Raw genomic sequence first — 20,687 nt, forward strand, 5'->3', positions numbered from 1 at the left:
CTTTCGTAAAATTTCTCTACCTGGTCTGATGTGGACCTGTTCCTTTTAAATACAGCCCCATGATCACCCAGTATTATTCCAACCCAGTATTCTAGCTGAGAGGCTAACATATTACTACATTGAACGTTGTATCTAAGAGAGTACTCCCGCAGTAAGTGTTGCACTCTGCCTTATGGTCTTTCTTATGTAATGCACAGATTATTCCTACACTCCAGTCTTTAGGCATTTCTCCCTTTGTCCATACTTTCTTCATTAATTCATTAACAGCATCTTCATCTTAGTTCCCCACAAACTTTAATAATTCAGCCTCAAAGCTGCCTTTTCCTGCAGCATTGTTATTGTTCAAGTTTTTAATTGCTTTCTTCAGTTACTCCGAGACTGGTGATTCGACTTCCTGTTCATCAGCTTCTGATTTCATTTCTAATACCATGTTCAGTTCCTCCTCTTCCTTTTCAATATTTCCCCTGCATTCTCTCTCTCCCCCCCCCCCCCCCCCCCCCCCCTTTCCATCAAGTAACTCGGCAAAATGCTCCAGCCATCTTCCCAAAGGTTTTATTTTGTCTCCAATTACATTTACATCTTTGTTCTTGATGAGGACTGCTCTGGGTTGGAATCCTTTCTTCATTACTCTAGATCTTTCATAGAACTTTCGTATCTCATTATTATGCCTCATTTCCTCCAGCTGCTCTATCTTCCTCCTTTCGTACTGCCTTTTCTTCATCTTACATAACTTATTTGCTCTCTCTTCTATAGTCTTCCACCGCCAGTCTTGTTTCTCTTTGCAGCATTTCCTGTCTTGCTTCATTTCTCTCATGTATTATCAGTGAGCGTTCCATATCAAACAACTCACTGCTCTTTGATATTCTGCCCTCTACAGTACTTCTCCCACTAATAAACTGATGGCTATTTTCAGTATTTCTCACTGAGTTCCATATCCCCTTCCTTCCACGTGCTATTGCATTTTATTACATTTTAGTTGTTTTACTTAAAAATTTAGTGATCAGTATTTTTTGGTTTTAGGGATCAGAGGTCATATCTACGAAAATTTTGGTGTTTACCTGTGACGTTAGAATCATTTATTTAACTTTGCATTATGCAATTTGTACTTTTTTCTTTGCTTAAAACGTTATTTTGACTTTTTAGCGTTGTAAATTGATTCTGAGAGTTGTTCTTTGATCTGTTTAAATACTTCAGGAACTTTCATTAACAAACTGTATTGAGGATCTTCTTGTTCACGATAGTGAATGTTGTCTCACTATTCTACACTCCTGGAAATGGAAAAAAGAACACATTGACACCGGTGTGTCAGACCCACCATACTTGCTCCGGACACTGCGAGAGGGCTGTACAAGCAATGATCACACGCACGGCACAGCGGACACACCAGGAACCGCGGTGTTGGCCGTCGAATGGCGCTAGCTGTGCAGCATTTGTGCACCGCCGCCGTCAGTGTCAGCCAGTTTGCCGTGGCATACGGAGCTCCATCGCAGTCTTTAACACTGGTAGCATGCCGCGACAGCGTGGACGTGAACCGTATGTGCAGTTGACGGACTTTGAGCGAGGGCGTATAGTGGGCATGCGGGAGGCCGGGTGGACGTACCGCCGAATTGCTCAACACGTGGGGCGTGAGGTCTCCACAGTACATCGATGTTGTCGCCAGTGGTCGGCGGAAGGTGCACGTGCCCGTCGTCCTGGGACCGGACCGCAGCGACGCACGGATGCACGCCAAGACCGTAGAATCCTACGCAGTGTCGTAGGGGACCGCACCGCCACTTCCCAGCAAATTAGGGACACTGTTGCTCCTGGGGTATCGGCGAGGACCATTCGCAACCGTCTCCATGAAGCTGGGCTACGGTCCCGCACACCGTTAGGCCGTCTTCCGCTCACGCCCCAACATCGTGCAGCCCGCCTCCAGTGGTGTCGCGACAGGCGTGAATGGAGGGACGAATGGATACGTGTCGTCTTCAGCGATGAGAGTCGCTTCTGCCTTGGTGCCAATGATGGTCGTATGCGTGCTTGGCGCCGTGTAGGTGAGCGCCACAATCAGGACTGCATACGACCGAGGCACACAGGGCCAACACCCGGCATCATGGTGTGGGGAGCGATCTCCTACACTGGCCGTACACCTCTGGTGATCGTCGAGGGGACACTGAATAGTGCACGGTACATCCAAACCGTCATCGAACCAATCGTTCTACCATTCCTAGACCGGCAAGGGAACTTGCTGTTCCAACAGGACAATGCACGTCCGCATGTATCCCGTGCCATCCAACGTGCTCTAGAAGGTGTAAGTCAACTACCCTGGCCAGCAAGATCTCCGGATCTGTCCCCCATTGAGCATGTTTGGGAGTGGATGAAGCGTCGTCTCACGCGGTCAGCACGTCCAGCACGAACGCTGGTCCAACTGAGGCGCCAGGTGGAAATGGCATGGCAAGCAGTTCCACAGGACTACATCCAGCATCTCTACGATCGTCTCCATGGGAGAATAGGAGCCTGCATTGCTGCGGAAGGTGGATATACACTGTACTAGTGCCGACATTGTGCATGCTCTGTTGCCTGTGTCTATGTGCCTGTGGTTCTGTCAGTGTGATAATGTGATGTATCTGACCCCAGGAATGTGTCAATAAAGTTTCCCCTTCCTGGGACAATGAATTCACGGTGTTCTTATTTCAATTTCCAGGAGTGTATAATCAAGTCAATAAAGCTGCATAATTTTAATGATAAAAGGGGGGCTATTATTAGAGAAACGGTGTCTGCCCGTACCTCCCACAACTTCCACATATTCAAAGCTTTGGCCTTCGGGCGTTGTCAGGTATCTATCCCCGCCAACCCCTGCGCGCCAATGTCAAATGTAATCAGCAGTTATAATAAATAATTTGACACTTTCGTAGTGTCCGCGAGCAAACCTTGGAGGCACTGTTAAATGTTTGTAATAATGGAAAGATTTACTGTGGAGCTATTCAGTCGGACCTTGTGAATTGTGTTAATTGCAGTTCTCTTCTTGTGAAGAAGCTGGGGTCGGCTTAAGTCTCTTAATAAGACAAGTAATGATTCGGTGTCTCACTTGGATCCATCTTCGATCCAAATCAGTCATTTACTTTAAAGCAGCTAAATAGATGACAATGCCGATATCAATGCTCTCCTCCAAAGCACAGTTCTACCTGGAGACTGCAGTACCGAAGCAAAGCTTATACCACTCACAAGTCTGGTATACCCGCCACCAACGTGCACCTTTTTAGAATTCTTGTGTTCACCTCCTACATCAAACTTGCCCTAATTCATCGTCGGAATCCAAGGTCAGAACCAAGATATCACTTCTCAGCCCATGAATGACCATACGATGATCGCCCTCAGGACAACACCGGCCCTCCACACTAGGATCTTCGAGCCCACGGCGCTCCACCCCCAACCGACTGCTTCTGCGGGGCCCACCGTCGTCACTCCTTAACAACAGTCCAGCACTAACTCTCAACAAGCCCCTTCTGTCTCGTTCTGTCCGCCTCGCGGCGTGCGTGAAGCCAACTCGCTAAAGATATGCGGCGACCAGTGACTACAATCCAATCTCGATATTGACATCGCGGCGAGTACCAAGAAGGTGGGTGGTTTCAAAAGACAAAAAAAAAAAAAAAAAAAAAAAAAAAAAATCAATAGAGATCCGTACCGGCTCAAATCTCTTCTAATTTCTTCTTTTATTCTTCCTACTTTTCTTTAATTTGAAGACATTCTATATTGTGTTTCACTTTTCCCCGACTCTTTTTGTTCTTATGATCTATTATTCATAGATACGTCTGGTGGGATTCCCTTCAGGATGAAAGTTTGATATTAGAATCTGTTTAATGCCATGTACATGTAAAAATCTTTTCCATGTTTTGCAGGTGAAGTTCGAGTCGATATCGGACACCAAAGTGGTAAGTTTGCCAACTATTGGTTTATAACTGTTTACTGTTTCTTCAATGATTGTATCTGTTGCGGTAGATTTCGTAGCATTTTGTAAAAATGTGGTAAGCTTTGCCAACTGTTGATACACAATTGTTTAATATTCTTTCAATGGTGATGCTAACTGCAGTGGACTTTGTAGTATACAATTTAACATACTTTGGAAAAAATGTCATATAATGCTACCACATAAGTACCTCCGCCTCTAAATGCGGACACAGGTCCTGCAACATCTATTGAGAGGAACGTAGTGGCTTTGTTGGTATTATAGGACGTGATCATGCGTGAGAGCATTTGTTTGTAGGTTTTGGTTTCTGACAAGTAAGAAGTATTTAAGTAACTGCTGTATTCGTCTTATTGTGTTGAGAAAATAGCAATGTAAATGGATCTTTCTCTTACTTTTAGATGCACAATAGAGACCCCAGAGATATATGGTGAAAAATTAATGCATCTTCACATGCAATTGGCATATAAACACAACATGTCTCAGATCATGTGTCATCTATATGACAGAACTACACTCTTTACTCTGTAATGATGTTTCAGCTTAATTATAGGATCTTGTGACTTGAGCGTTTTTACTTTACACGATCGCAGTTCAGCTTCTGTAAATCAGCCACATTTTTACAAACACGTAAGTTCTAATGGCAATAGTTTTCTATCTTTTTCAGTGAAACACAGTACTCAGCAGATTGTTGTATAAGCTCTGTGTGTTTTGGCAACGCTTGTAATTGTGACAGAGCATCTACCACAATATTGCCTTTTCTGGCAATGTGAATCATCAAAAAAATGTATTGTTCTAAAAACAAAGACCAACACTGTAAGCATGCTCAGAGTAGTTTGCAAGTCAATAGAAAGTTTAAAGCAGTCACAGTAAAGTTTAATATGTTTTAATGTAACTGAATTTTTTTAAAGACCTGTACTACAGTTAGAGATCCTAATTCGGTAACAAAGTAGGTACATTCACACTGTGACAACATGCAGCTACCAAAACTATAAAACGAATATCTTTTTTGCCATTTTCTTCATTTACTTCAAATGGATAGACTCATAGACCAGAAAATCAGCCATCAGTAATTAGCCAAATTCTTTTGATCATGTCTGCATAGAGTAAAACATCAGAGTTAACTAAAACACCCTCTATAACATCAAAATCATTTTTACATTCACTTATCCAAACCACCAGCGCATTTTTCTTCAATAGACTTAACAGAACCTATTTTCAAAAACCTTCGAAAAATGTTTTAAGCTGTTATTTCATGCATGGATAAGGAAAAATTGCTTATCGAATTACTTTTGTTTGTCAGGTGCTATTCCTGTAGATGAGATTATGTGCCCAGTAAACCTAATTTTTTGCTTAAAAAATTTAGGCTTTTGCAGATTCGCTGTAGCCTTTGCTTTAGAAAATTTCTATCTGCTTTAGTGTTTTCTTCAGAAAATTGCTGTAGTGTCTTTTCTGACAAACCTGCATGTTCCACCAAGGTGTGAGCGACTCTTAATAATCATCAAAGTATAATGTAACTCTGTCTCACAGGTCAGGTCCTAATCAGCATCTAAGGCTGTAATGAACTTGCATGAACTCATGTTCAGGTCAAATGATAGTACACAAAATTGGTAATTTCTTCCTCTGAATGTAAAGGCAGTATTCCTTTTAGATTCCTTAGTGGGACTTTTACAGTATGAAGTACTAAAATCTATCTCGTAAGGTATTTAACTCCATGGAACTTTTGTAACAGTTCATCTAAGCTTTCTGGTTAGGTTCTTACAGGAATAATAATCTTACTAATAGCACTAATCTGCAAAACTAGGTTAACATTTCCATCAGGCCTTGCCACATATAATAGCAGACTAAAGTAGGGCGACATAGAAGCTTCAATTAATGTCCACTCAAACATTTGTTTTATGTCATCTGTGACTGCTGCCCTCTTGGTCCACGAGCTGAAATACGTGTTATGGCAGTACATTCTGTGGGAGTGACCATCCATTCAATACTGGTATGTACTGATAATACCAACCTTCTTCCAAATACGTGTACATACTTCAATAGTAATTCTTATAATTCTGCTGTTGCAGTGAGTCAGTAGTAGCAAACTCTGTGGTTCTGGTGTATGTTGTTCTTGTCTTAAGTTACTTCACCCTTAAACCTTGGCAGTATTTATCATCCACAAACTTTTTTTGATTAAGTCTAGTAGATTCTTCTCGCTATCGATGTTTAGGAAGCATTTACCTGAAAAGAAGTCTAGTGTGTCCTTTACTCATTGGAAATCAATGCTGTGAATGCATTTTACAACCAATTCACAAGTACTCAGGAACGGCATTTTATCACTCCATTTTCAGTTTTAACAACCACCTGAAGTTGCGTCTTGACATTTTATGATTTTACAGTTTAATGCAGAATATGTGAGTACGTATGTGACCTTAAAAATCTTATTCAGCAAATAGGATGATGCAACATGTGCCTTTCCGAAAATGGCATTGAAAATGGTCCGTACTTAGTTCCTCTGTCGTGTCGGCACATTCATTAAATGTAAATTTTATTGTATTTCCCTCCGATACATCCACAGCTTACCGTTTGCGTCCACAGTTAATTTATTGTTTTTAATGTTGCGTGGTGTGGCTCCTTAGCATTTTAGTACTACAATGTCATGTAAAAATGCTTTTTTTATATTCCTGTTTGTGTAGGTGCCATAGTGTCATAGTGTCATAGTCATGGTATCGTCCCACTCCAGTGCAATAGTAACTGATGGCGCCTAATCACTATGCCACCAAAGAACCACTCGATTTACAGCTTTATGGCAATGCTGAAGCGTAGACGAAAGATTTACTATTATTAATAGTGGATACTGAAACCTCTTCTAAGAAATAAAACATAACTTATTTAACCTTATTACTATACTGATAATGCAGAGAGCAAGAAAAAATGGGTGCTTCCATGATGGAAAACGTAAGAAAAAAGATGAAGAACACGAGATGCTTAGTGTCTCAATTATTTAAAAAGAAAATGAGAAACAGAATTACGTAAACAATGATGTACTTGAGTAACAGTACAGGATACAGTTTGATCTCTGACTCAGGAGAGAGAGCTGGTGCCAACGTAAACTTAATTTCGATCCCTAAACTAGAGCAAGTTTCTGTCATCATTCATGTAGAAGATACAGGGCGTGGAAAAAAGGATGGCAATACCAAAAACACAACACATTCTATGCTTGGTACTCTGTAGGAAAAGCACTGGCATTCAAGACAGCTTCCAGTGGTCTCGGAATGTATAAATATAGATTGTATATGGTTTTCAAGGGAATCTTATACCATTCTTTCAGCATAAGTGTGGCAAGCTCAGGTAATGATGATACAGGTGGGCAGTGAATATGCATCCTTCTATCCAAAGGAAACCAAAGAGGCTCAGTAGTATGGAGGTCTGGTGACTGTGATGGCCAGGGCAGATGAGACAATTCATCCTCCTGCTCACAAAACCACTCCCGGACGATGCGAGCTGCGTGAACACGAGCCCAGTCGTCGTGGTTATTGGTATCACCATTAGACTTTCAGTCTGTTTTTCAGCTATCCCTATATGCAAAATAAATCTTCGGTGTGGTGCCTCCTGAAACACCAATGTTTATCAGTGCTGTCGACTGTAACTGTTTCCTATCTCTCCCACCTCCAACTGGACTCTCTCCTCCCACCCTATCTTTCCCTGTCCCTTCATTCTACTACCCACAAAACAAATTACTTCTCTCCTTTTTACTTCCACGTCTTCCACCCCAACACCTACCTTCATCTTTAGAGATACTACCCAACAGATCCCCATATTTATTCTAACACTTTCATCTCACGAACTGCGCGTCCACTCCCGCTGGAGGTTCGAGTCCTCCCTCGGGCATGGGTGTTTGTGTTGTTCTTAGCATAAGTTAGTTTAAGTTCTGTGTAAGTCTATGGACCGACGACCTAAGCAGTTTGGTCCCTTCGGAATTCACCCACATTTTGAACGCATTTCTAACACTTTATAACCCCACAGAACACCAAGTTTACTCTCGCAGCAATTGTTTTTGGCGCTGCAGATCTTTCAGCATTTTAGTTAACGTGCAGTGCTCCATTATATGATCGTCATCGGTCTGCAACATGTTTCAAATATACTTTATTTTTTGTTCTATTCTTCAGTTATTTTGTTTTCATTAGAAACGAAGGATATAAACAATTTTCGCATAAGTATCAGGAAATTTTGAAAACATTTGTAGAAGATTCGCGTTTTATTTATATTGTTTTATCTTGAGGTATATTTTAAACCTTTTGGCTGCGGATTGTGATCTTTGTACCGCTTGCAAAATAAACAGGAGTTCTAAAACACATACCGTAAGACCTATGGGGGAAGAGGTATTCCAGAATAGAGAAGGGAACAAGCGCTCATAGCCCTTAAGGTATGTAATTTAGAGCCCATTCTCACAAAACCTTTTTGCTTCGAATAATCATAGTCATGACCCTGAATATTGACGATACCTCCTGGGACAACAAGCTTTCAGAGGTTATAATATGACTAGCCGAGCGGTCTAGGGCGCTGCAGTCATGGACTGTGTGGCTGATCCCGGCGGAGGTTTGACGTCTCCCTCGGGCATGGATGTGTGTGTTTGTCCTTAGGATAATTTAGGTTAAGTAGTGTGTAAGCTTAGGGACTAATTACCTTAACAGTTAAGTCCCATAAGATTTCACACAGATTCGAACAATATGAATCAAAACAAAAAAAAGTCTGCTACATATGGGCTCTGAAATGTTTTTCGGTTGAATTCAGGTTCTTCGAGTATACTGTTCGAAGTGCAAATATGTAAGTAGGCTGTGAATCTTCAAGTTTTCGCGGCGCAAAGACTGCTCCATTAAGTTTCGGGAATGCAGCCGCATGAATTCTGCTTCTTCTAATATTTCGGCTGTATACCTTTCAGCCATCTTCAGAGAGAGCCGTACGACTGACGCTCCAGCGCTCGCTCCATCCTTTTAAACTCGCGGACCGCGCCACTGCGCATGCGGCCACAGATAAACAAGGCGCCAGTGATGTTAATCGGCGGCAAAGACGTACAACATATACATGAGTTACGTCTGTGGCTGCGCATTCGATCCATGCTGGGAGGTCGATGTATTACTGGGAGCTGACCTGCACCGACGTCTTTGTAAGTTCAATATTGAAAGTGCCGGATTCCATGATTTATCTAATGTGAAACCGCTGTCTCGATTAATTAAATTCTTCGTCAAGCGGATTTCAATGGCCTCTTTTGCTACGGAGTCCCATAAAGATGAAACAGAAGTCAGAATTTCGACATTTTCATATACCATAGAGTGACCAGAATCAATACAATGCTCTGCCACAGCCGATTTACTGGGTTGTAAAAGCCGAGTGTACCTGCGATGTTCCGTACACCTCTCTTGGACTGTACGATTCGTTTGTCCGATATATGAAAGGCCACATTCACATGGTATCTTGTAAACTCCAGGCTTGCGGAGTAGTAAGTCATCTTTAACGGAACCCAGGAGTGCAGCCGTCTTCGCCGGTGGACGAAAAATCACTTTTACTTTATGTTTAGTGAGGATCCTTCCTATTTTGGATGAAAGGCTTCCCACATACGGCAGGAAAGCCATGGATTTAAATGTTTCCTCGTCATCTTCTGCATTCCTTACGGACACCTTAGGTTTTATTTGTAGTGCCTTACGTATCTGTTGTGGAGAATACCCGTTGTCCTCAAAAACTCTCTTCAGATGTAAAAGTTCGTCTTTTAAACTACTTTCATCAGAAATGACGTGTGCTCGGTGTACCAAAGTTCTTAGAACACTACTCGTCTGCGAAGGATGGTGACAGCTATTTGCATGTAAATATAAGTCCGTATGGGTCGGTTTCCGATATACTGCATGACCCAAAGTGCCATCTTCTTTGCGCCGTACCAGGACATCCAAAAATGGAAGACATCCCTCCTTTTCCACTTCCATTGTAAAATGAATTTGTCCATGGATGGAGTTCAGATGGTTTAAGAAGTCCTGCAATTTGTCCTCGCCATGGGGCCACACTACGAAGGTGTCATCAACGTACCTCCAAAAAACTGTAGGCTTCAAAATAGCAGACTCCAGGGCCTTCTCCTCGAAGTCCTCCATAAATAAATTGGCCACCAAGGGTGACAAAGGACTACCCATGGCAACACCGTCAGTCTGTTCAAAAAAGTCGTTATTAAATAAAAAGTATGTGGAGGTCATCACATGGTGAAACAAAGCTAAAATCTCCTTATCAAAACTTTTTCCAATGAGATCTAAAGATTCAGAGAGAGGTACCTTAGTAAATAGCGACACTACATCAAAGCTGACTAATAGGTCAGAGGTGTTCAGTTTCAAAGATTTTAATTTGCCAATGAAATCTGCAGAGTTCCTTATATGATGATCACATTTTCCCACAAGCGGCCTCAATAGTGACGCCAGGTGCTTGGCACAATCATAGTTGGGAGAACCAATATTGCTCACGATAGGACGTAGAGGAACGTCTTTCTTATGGATCTTTGGAAGTCCATAAAGCCTTGGAGGCACTGCACCGCTTGGTTTCAGTCTTCGTATGACCTCCGGTGGAAATGGGGAGGCATTCTCCCAACTATGATTGTGCCAAGCACCTGGCGTCACTATTGAGGCCGCTTGTGGGAAAATGTGATCATCATATAAGGAACTCTGCAGATTTCATTGGCAAATTAAAATCTTTGAAACTGAACACCTCTGACCTATTAGTCAGCTTTGATGTAGTGTCGCTATTTACTAAGGTACCTCTCTCTGAATCTTTAGATCTCATTGGAAAAAGTTTTGATAAGGAGATTTTAGCTTTGTTTCACCATGTGATGACCTCCACATACTTTTTATTTAATAACGACTTTTTTGAACAGACTGACGGTGTTGCCATGGGTAGTCCTTTGTCACCCTTGGTGGCCAATTTATTTATGGAGGACTTCGAGGAGAAGGCCCTGGAGTCTGCTATTTTGAAGCCTACAGTTTTTTGGAGGTACGTTGATGACACCTTCGTAGTGTGGCCCCATGGCGAGGACAAATTGCAGGACTTCTTAAACCATCTGAACTCCATCCATGGACAAATTCATTTTACAATGGAAGTGGAAAAGGAGGGATGTCTTCCATTTTTGGATGTCCTGGTACGGCGCAAAGAAGATGGCACTTTGGGTCATGCAGTATATCGGAAACCGACCCATACGGACTTATATTTACATGCAAATAGCTGTCACCATCCTTCGCAGACGAGTAGTGTTCTAAGAACTTTGGTACACCGAGCACACGTCATTTCTGATGAAAGTAGTTTAAAAGACGAACTTTTACATCTGAAGAGAGTTTTTGAGGACAACGGGTATTCTCCACAACAGATACGTAAGGCACTACAAATAAAACCTAAGGTGTCCGTAAGGAATGCAGAAGATGACGAGGAAACATTTAAATCCATGGCTTTCCTGCCGTATGTGGGAAGCCTTTCATCCAAAATAGGAAGGATCCTCACTAAACATAAAGTAAAAGTGATTTTTCGTCCACCGGCGAAGACGGCTGCACTCCTGGGTTCCGTTAAAGATGACTTACTACTCCGCAAGCCTGGAGTTTACAAGATACCATGTGAATGTGGCCTTTCATATATCGGACAAACGAATCGTACAGTCCAAGAGAGGTGTACGGAACATCGCAGGTACACTCGGCTTTTACAACCCAGTAAATCGGCTGTGGCAGAGCATTGTATTGATTCTGGTCACTCTATGGTATATGAAAATGTCGAAATTCTGACTTCTGTTTCATCTTTCTGGGACTCCGTAGTAAAAGAGGCCATTGAAATCCGCTTGACGAACAATTTAATTAATAGAGACAGCGGTTTCACATTAGATAAATCATGGAATCCGGCACTTTCAATATGGAACTTACAAAGACGTCGCTACAGTTCAGCTCCCAGTAATACATCGACCTCCCAGCATGGATCGAATGCGCAGCCACAGACGTAACTCATGCATATGTTGTACGTCTTTGCCGCCGATTAACTTCACTGGCGCCTTGTTTATTTGTGGCCGCATGCGCAGTGGCGCGGTCCGCGAGTTTAAAAGGATGGAGCGAGCGCTGGAGCGTCAGTCGTACGGCTCTCTCTGAAGATGGCTGAAAGGTATACAGCCGAAATATTAGAAGAAGCAGAATTCATGCGGCTGCATTCCCGAAACTTAATGGAGCATGTAAGTAGGCTGTTTAAGTATTTTTATTGGTAACGCCAACACCACGTAGCGCTCTGTATGAAAAATCACTGGCTGTGCCGTGTGCAGTCTGTGGCTGGTTTGCATTGTTGTCTGCCATTGTAGTGTTGGGTAGCGGCAGCTGGATGCTAACAGCTCGTAGCGTTGCGCAGTTGGTGAGCCGCCAGCAGTGGTGGACGTGGGGAGAGAGATGGCGGAGTTTTGAAATTTGTAAGAATTGGTGTCTTGAACTGCTATATATATTATGACTAGCGAGGTAAATACATTGTTTGTTCTCTATTAAAATCTTTCATATGAAACGTCCCCTTAGAAAAATTGTGCACGACTGTGCTTTAACTGACACACAATATTTCTAGCGCAACGCAATCTGACTTCCTAAAATCCCTACGAAAGAATGGCCCTGACTATCATTAACCTACACGTTTCACAAATCACTTACCTCACAAAAATCTTCGTTGCTCAACCTACTGCAATACAGCGAGCGCCACTACTGCCAGCTAAATAAAAGATTCAAACTACTGAAGGCACTAACTACTGATAGGCATAGTTAGCAAATGAAAGATTTTTCATACAGAGCGCTACGTGGTGTTGGCGTTACCAATAAAAACACTTAAACAGCCTACTTACAAATATAGCAGATACGTAGTGTGTCAAACGAACGGTAGGTCTGGTTGCCTGCATGAACTCACTGAAAGAAGTAGCAGCTGTCCTGCTTGTATGTACCTCCCCATACCTGTCGACTGAAGGTACATTCGAAAGAAGTGATGCACCGTTAGCGATCCCGCTCATATAACACAGCTACAAAGGTCTTCTGCTTGATTTTCAGAGCCAAAATTGGCCTCCGTAAAGGGAGCTCCTCATGTACGGCGTGCAACGGCACTGGGTCGTGCGCTGCGGAGAGGCTCGCGTGACGAGAGGTGATAAGCAGGGAGATTTGTTGGACGTTCCTCAGGAACAGCCAACTGCGAACAGCGGCGGCCCCGTCCAGAGATTCTGCAGCCGGAGCATTCCGCAGGAATTACGGCGCAGGGATATCTCACCTGCCCGCAGGGCGGGCGACAGGCGGAGGAGGAGCACGGCTGCTGCCGACCTTTGGTCGCTGCGAAGATCGACAAAGCAACATTGAACCATAGTGTTTCGCAAACACTATGTAAATTGGGTGATTATAAATTTTATACTTCAGCAACTGTTTTACCACAGTATGTCCTCCTTGACCAATTGATGGGAAAACAAGTGCCTGTTGGGAAGAAATTTTGTTGCAAATGCTAAAGCAAAAGTGTGTGTGGTGAGAAAAGAGGGAAGATCCGAAAATACGCACATCTACCCTGTCCGACAAAAAGAATCCGGGCACTGCCATGTAATGCGAAATTGATCGCCAGATGTCACAGAGGGCGGAACCACCACTATAAAGGGAGACGGGAATTTTCAATAACAGCAGGAGGGGTCACTCAGGGGCGTCCAGTGGCTTCGAAGGTGGTCTAGTGATTGGATACCATTTGAGTAATAAATTCATCAGAGACATTTCAACCCTTCTAAAGTTGCTCATATCGATTGTCGGGTAAGTGACTGAAGTCAAACCGCGAAGGACTAATTTGTCAGGAGTTTCAAAGTGCTGCCAGCATAACGGATGTTTATACGTATAAGAGTTGGCAATACTCTCTTAGGATGTAAAGGTTGGCTATAGCGCGCATACACAAGCTCTGGAATCTAAGATATTGTTGTTGCGCCTCGCAGCACACGGATTAACTAGCGGCAGTTTTGGAGCCAGTGTAGGAACCCGCCTGCTGTGGTGCGCAGGTGTGTTGGGCGAGGGGTCGTCACTGAGCTGCCGTACTGCCGTGTCCGCCAGCAGCGACACAGGTATTTAGTTGATATTTTTTTATATTTTGCAGAGCGCTTATTAATTTAAAGAAAAGGGTTTGTGTGTGTGCGTAGCAGCAGACGGTAATTTTGATAATGATAGGAGTTGAATTCTTAAGGGGAAACCATTGTTAGATTAAGTATTGATTTTTGTCGTTGGTTTCTTTTGTAATTGTCAAGGAATTGTTTCACTATGAATTCAATTGAGAAGTATTTCAGTCTGTCTCAAGAGTTTGATTAATTTTTAATATTGCTTTAATGTCACTGGAGGCAGATTTACAAACGAAGCGATTGTTCAAAGAGCTTCCAGCGTTTTGTTAATTGAATGAGAAACAATCGCTTTCAGAATATAGTTTTTTGTTTGGGTTATCATTTATCAAGTCTAGATTTGACCAAACCATTTCTCTTGAATTATATGTAGTTGTAGTAAGCAGCAGCAGCCGCAGCAACAGCAGGAGCCGCATTGCACTCAGCATGAACAATAGGTTTTTTATGTTTTTGTTAAATAATGGAATGCAGCAGATCAAGCAGTGGCAGCAGAAAGACCAAGTAAGTTATTTATTGCGCACAGGACCAATAAGATAAAATAGTAAAGTTAACAAGATTACAAGCACGAGATTTTGAGTAGAAAAGACGAGATAAGAACATATAGAGCTGGCGACTATCACCTAGTTAGAAGGTAAAACTATAGGGGTTGAGTGACTCCTGATGAGCACCAGATTTTCGTAGTCGATGGTAAGCGACGCTTGGGATGGTGTAAGATGTGATACGTCTGGCAAGTGGATGACCTAAAGCGAGTAACTGGGAGTGATGAATCACGCTATACCATGTGCTAACCCGATGGAAGAGTCTGACTTCGGTGAACGCTACCTACCGTTGACGACAGTACCAAAATTGAGGTACAGAAGAGATGGTATGGTAAGGGGGTGTTTCTCACTGCTACGTTGTGCTTCCATTACTGCGGTTAAGAAAACAGTAAATGTGGGAGGATACGAAAACGTTTTAAAGCATTTTTGGAGTTAGGTTGTTTGAGGGAGGAGACATTGAACGACAGCGTTTAATAAATATTATATAAATTAGGTGATCGTAAATTTAATATTACACTATTTTACCATAGCGTGTCCTCCTTGACCAACTGATGGGAAAAGAGGTGCTTGTTCGGAAGAAATTTTGTTGCAAATACAAAAACAGAAGTGTGTGTGCTGAGAAAAGAGGGAAGATTCGAAAATATGTACACCTACACTGTTAAAAAGAATCCGGGCACTGCCATGTAATGCGAAACTGGTCGCCAGATGTCAAATGGTTCAAATGGCTCTGAGCACTATGGGACTTAACTTCTGAGGTCATTAGTCCCCTAGAAATTAGAACTGCTTAAACCTAACTAACCTAAGGACATCACATACATCCATTCCCGAGGCAGGATTCGAACCTGCGTCCGTAGCGGTTGCGCGGTTCCAGACTGTAGTGCCTAGAACCGCTCGGCCAACTAGATGTCAGCAAAGGCGGACCCACCACTATAAGAGGAGATGGAAATTTTCAGTAACAGCAGGAGCGGTCGGTCAGGGGAGTCCAGTGGCTTAAAAGGTGGTCTAGTGGTTGGATATCATCTGAGCAATAAATTCATCAGCGACATTTCAACCCTTCTAATGCTGCCCATTGTAGGTGAAGTGACTGAAGTGAAAACGCGAAGGACTAATTACTCAGGAGTTTGAGAGTGCTACCAGCATAACGAATGTTTATACGTAGCTAATAGGTAAGGCTATAGTGGTTGACCGGATTCTGTTGAGCATCAGATTTTCGTAGTCGTCGGTAAGCGACGCATGGGATGGTGTAAGGTGTGATATCTCTGGCAATGCATCACCTAAAGCCAGTGACTGGGATTGATGAATCACGCTGTACCATGTGCTAACCCGATGGAAGTGTCTGACTTTGGAGACTACATGGCGAACGCTACTTACCATTGACGACAGACACAAAATTGAGGTATAGAAGAAGTGGTAGTGTGGTAAGGGGGTGTTCTCACGGCTACGTTGTGGTCCCATTATTGTGCTTAAGAAGACAGTAAATGTGGGAGGATATGAAAACATTTTACAGCATTGTTGGAGTTGGGTTGCTTGGGGGAGAAGACCAGACAGCGAGGTCATCGATCTCATCGGATTAGGAAAGGACGGTGAAGGAAGTTGGCGGTGCCCTATCAAAGGAACCATTCCGACTTTTACCTGGAGCGCTTTAGGGCAATCACGGAAAACCTAAATCAGGATGGCGGGACGCGGGATTGAACCGTCGTCCTCCAGAATGCGAATCCGGTATGCTAACCACTGTACCACCTCGCTCGGTTTACAGCATTGCGTATGTGTACAGTTGCGAGACACTTATTTGTAACGGCGTGACAGTGTAAACTAGCATAAAGCAGCATTTTTGCCCCAACGGTTTTATGAAAACAGTATTCCTGAAATCGACTGGTCCGCCCAGAGGTCCGACTTGGGCCTAATGAAACTCCTTTTGAAAACATTATAACGTCACGTTCGCTACAGATCCCAGCGATCAACGTCACCACGTTGTCTGGTTGTGGTCCTTGAGAAAAAAATAGATTGGCACTCCTGCACAGGCATTCAGACTTCCCTAAGAATGTGTCCTTAGGAGATTTCAAACTATCTTAAAGGCGAAGCTTGTCCACACCCAATATTAATGTCCAGTGAACATATATACGCCACGAGGCCCTTACAGTCTACGGCAGAAGATACTTGTTACCAATATTAACGATCCTTCTGTCCTATTTGATTTGCGTATCGAGCAAAGCAAAAGGAGTGTGTACCTCTGTATGCATCGTTATTTACCATATATTATCATGATCCGTATGAAAGGTACACGGTAATAGCAGGAGAATGGTCACACAATCTTCCTTGAAAAAGGTTTCTCTAATTTTACTCAACCGGATTTCGAGACCTGTGTTACATTTCTTCCAGCGATTCTGATTTAAGTCTCCCGAACAGCTCGGTTACACTTTCGTAAGGGCTACATCGAGATGACACAGCCATATGAACGCATTTCTGATACCGTTCGTCTGTTATCAGAAGAACTTGATCAGAACTTGGGACGCTTTAACAATAGAATTGTCCGCACTAGCCTTTTGTGCACGATTTCCTTTGCAGATTCACTGCACGTTTCTAGAGCCCTTTCAACGAATCCAAGATTTCCTTATGCCTTCGCTAATACATATGAAGTATGTAACAAACCAATGGGGTCTCAGGATCTAGAAGTGGGACACGGTGCTGGAAGATAGAAGGGAAAGACAAACTCTGCAACAGAAAATAAAGAGAGAAAGAGTTCCATAAAGATAATAGGTCAGCAAGTAACGAGTTCTGAGTTTAACGAGGCACTCAAAGATTTAAGCGATCGTCAGTAAGTGACGTAGATAATACGCTAAGTTTTCAAGGATACATGTTGTGACGCGAAAGCTACATATTAGAAACAGTAATGCAGACATGACTGAGATACTGTAGGTGTAATAACTGTGATACACTGTGGGGCAAATGTCTTACATGGTGCAGTCAGAGCCTCTAAGTGCCGTTGAAGAGATTCAGAGACATCATGAATATCTTCCTCGCGAATCTCCCTTGAGTACACTTGTATATGAACCCTCGAAGCACTGTGATTTTTGGACGATCATCAAGAGCGTGCTGCCTGTCGACCACCTTCTCTTTTTTCATGATCGCTCAAGTTCTTTCTCGTGTACAAAGTGAAGCTCTGTAAATTAATACCTGTTTTAGCTTGTGGAAACTGCGCCAGTGACGCACTGACACGATAAATTCACTTTGTTTGACTATAGGTGTTTCTTGTGCCCTAATGTCTAAGGGAGAGTTTAGCGTGGTAGCGTTAGTTTCTAGAGTTCTCAGAGTCACCCAATGCCACATACTGCTATGGACTGAAAAATGTCACGCACAAAGCTGATTCAAATTGTTCATTTTGTTGGTTTCAGTCGGTACCATTACAAACCAATCTTCATTCAGTCAATATTTCTTGTTTTTTAACTTGTTAAATAGAATCAACAGAGGTTCAAGTACGGTAACTGGTGAATGACGAAGGTCACAGTGTAAGAGAGGAAGAAATCCATACGCATCAATGCGTCATCACTCTCTTGTGTTTAGCTGGTAGCCGGATACATTTCAAAACCTATTTACTTGAGTCACATCTTTTATTTTTTTGTGAATACTACATTTGTTTTTCTGCTACTTCTTTCTTCATAGCATATGACAGGCACTGTTTTGACTCCCGGTATTGAGGCTGAGCTATAATCAGCTCCAGCTCTGTAGGCTTTGTAATTCATATTTTCATGTTCCCAAATCCATCATTCCTAGACGTAATCTTTCTTGACTTTATGCGTTTACTTTTGTGGCTCGACGGGTGCCGTGCTTTTAGTACCATTAATGTACTGAGAGCATGTAATAGTTTTGTCACCAGTTAATGTGTGTCTTGTGCCCTCCAACCATGCAGTGTACATGTACCTATATTAAAGGGGCAACCCATCTTCCCGCGAGCGAGGGGACGAGAATTACACACACAGTTTTGTGGTTCACTGCAATAAAGTAAAGAGGTTAGTAATTGCACAGTATTACATGAAATTGCTGCAAGTTTAGGTGTTGCTTTCACCATACCTCGACAGGTCTAAAGGGTTTCATTTCATGTGAAGCTGGAGGCAAGGGACGCTGTATTACAATGACTGCAAAAAGCTTTCAAATTCCTTGTCGCAAGAGACCGAGGACTGACTACGTAAACACAGCACCTGAGGTTTCCTGAAGAAGAGAGAGGACCTCTGGCTGTAGTCTCTTCTAATACAACTGTTCACAGAAATGCTTACCATGTCCGCAATGCGTACCAGTCGAAAAGCTAGTTTTGTCCAATGACACTCCTAACCATCAGTCGAGCGTTTCGTCGCTGCACTGATGAACAGTACGGGCTGTCAGATTGCAGTCGCAGTTCAGTGGCCATTACAGGCTACAAGCGTCTGTGACGGATGGATGCCGAAGCAGTGGCTTCTGAGAAACCACTTCAGATGGCAGAAGGCAGCGTCGATTGGTCAACATCGATTCTCACACGTTGCAGCATCCCGACTTTGGGGTAACACTGAGAACTAATCTGTACGGTCCGTAATGTCCACATGAGTAGTACGGTGGCTGTCCTGTTGTATGGTCTCATTGTATGGCACAGTGTCTGCCGTTCGTTACATAAGATGGTCTCAAAGTGTCACAAACTCAATAGCGGCTCCGCAACCGTCGACCCCATTTACGTGCCAAGCATTTTAACACTAATTATTATGTTTTGAAGTATAATAATGTGCCAGACACGACGAAGAAAGTAACCAAAAAACTTGGACCATTCACATAAAGAACCACTACAGTACAGCACAGAACGGACCTGAAAGAAATACGCAGCAAGACGAACTGAAATGACATTGCTATTCAAAGACAATAATTACACTGACCTCACCGCGATTGATGATGGTCCCTGGACATTAGAGTCGGCGGCACACGGTTCGTAATAGTGTGATCACTACTGTCGGCAGTGTGTGCTTTTGCAGCGTGCTCCCATAGTTGCCACAAAGTTTATGCGAAGTTACTGTGCACCAGAGCAATTGAGTTACTGGATGGTCGTTGGTGCATGTGGAGTCGTTGAAATACGTCTCGTCAGAGCTTCCCACAGGGACTCGACGGGACTGAATTCGGGTGAACGGGCGGGCTAGTCCATTCGCCGAATATCCTCTCGTTCTGAGAGCTGCTCCAGCAGTCGCTCGTTGTCATCCACAAAAATGATGTCAGGGTCGATGCACCCCTGTAAAGATGCACGTGGGGAAGCAGTACTGTATCAGTAACAACCGTTGAGTGTACTGTGTTAAGAGTTTTGGAGATCACTACGCCAGTGCAACATTATGCTTCCCCCCGCTGTAACACCTGGACCATCAAAACGATGATGTTCGCCAATGCTGGACGTACCCCTTTAACGGCGTGAGTGTGGAGCAGTATTGTTGCTTGTAACATTGTCGAAAATGAACTCCCTACCAGAAGAACGCCTTACCAGCCTTTCGTCTAGCGGGGAAGCACGTTGTAGAGCAAGCATTGCCGACCGTTGTGATAACACGTCCTATTGAGATCCACGTCTCTCCATTTACAATATCTGGGGGACCATCATAAATCTCTGCGCCCCCAGTAGCTGAGTGGTGTACTTAGCCTTTGGCAGTGTTGCGGTGAGGACGCGCTATTTGTGTCTCTGCCGCCGAGCGAGTGCTCGTGTGGTTTACACCATACTCGACCGTTTCGCGCGTGCCGTACTCAGCATATAGATCACCATGGCGAACCAATACAGAAAATCGACGCTCAAATTTGCTTTCCGCAACGAATTTGCACGACCCAAAGCACTTGAAGTCGAACGATTCCTACGAGAAGAGGCAAAAATCCCGGCGACCAACATTCTTGGCATTCACTTGTCGATTGTGAGTAGCATCGTATATGTCAAGATCATCAACGAAGCAACATGTGAACTGATCCTTCGGGAGACAAAAGAGCGCCTCCGTTTGTGCCATGCTGATGGCAATGTGAGGACTGTGCACGTCGATTATTCTGCATGGGACTCCGCACGATCAGACTTTTCGAACTTCGA

Source organism: Schistocerca gregaria, chromosome 5, assembly GCF_023897955.1.
Source record: "Schistocerca gregaria isolate iqSchGreg1 chromosome 5, iqSchGreg1.2, whole genome shotgun sequence".
Taxonomy (NCBI): domain Eukaryota; kingdom Metazoa; phylum Arthropoda; class Insecta; order Orthoptera; family Acrididae; genus Schistocerca; species Schistocerca gregaria.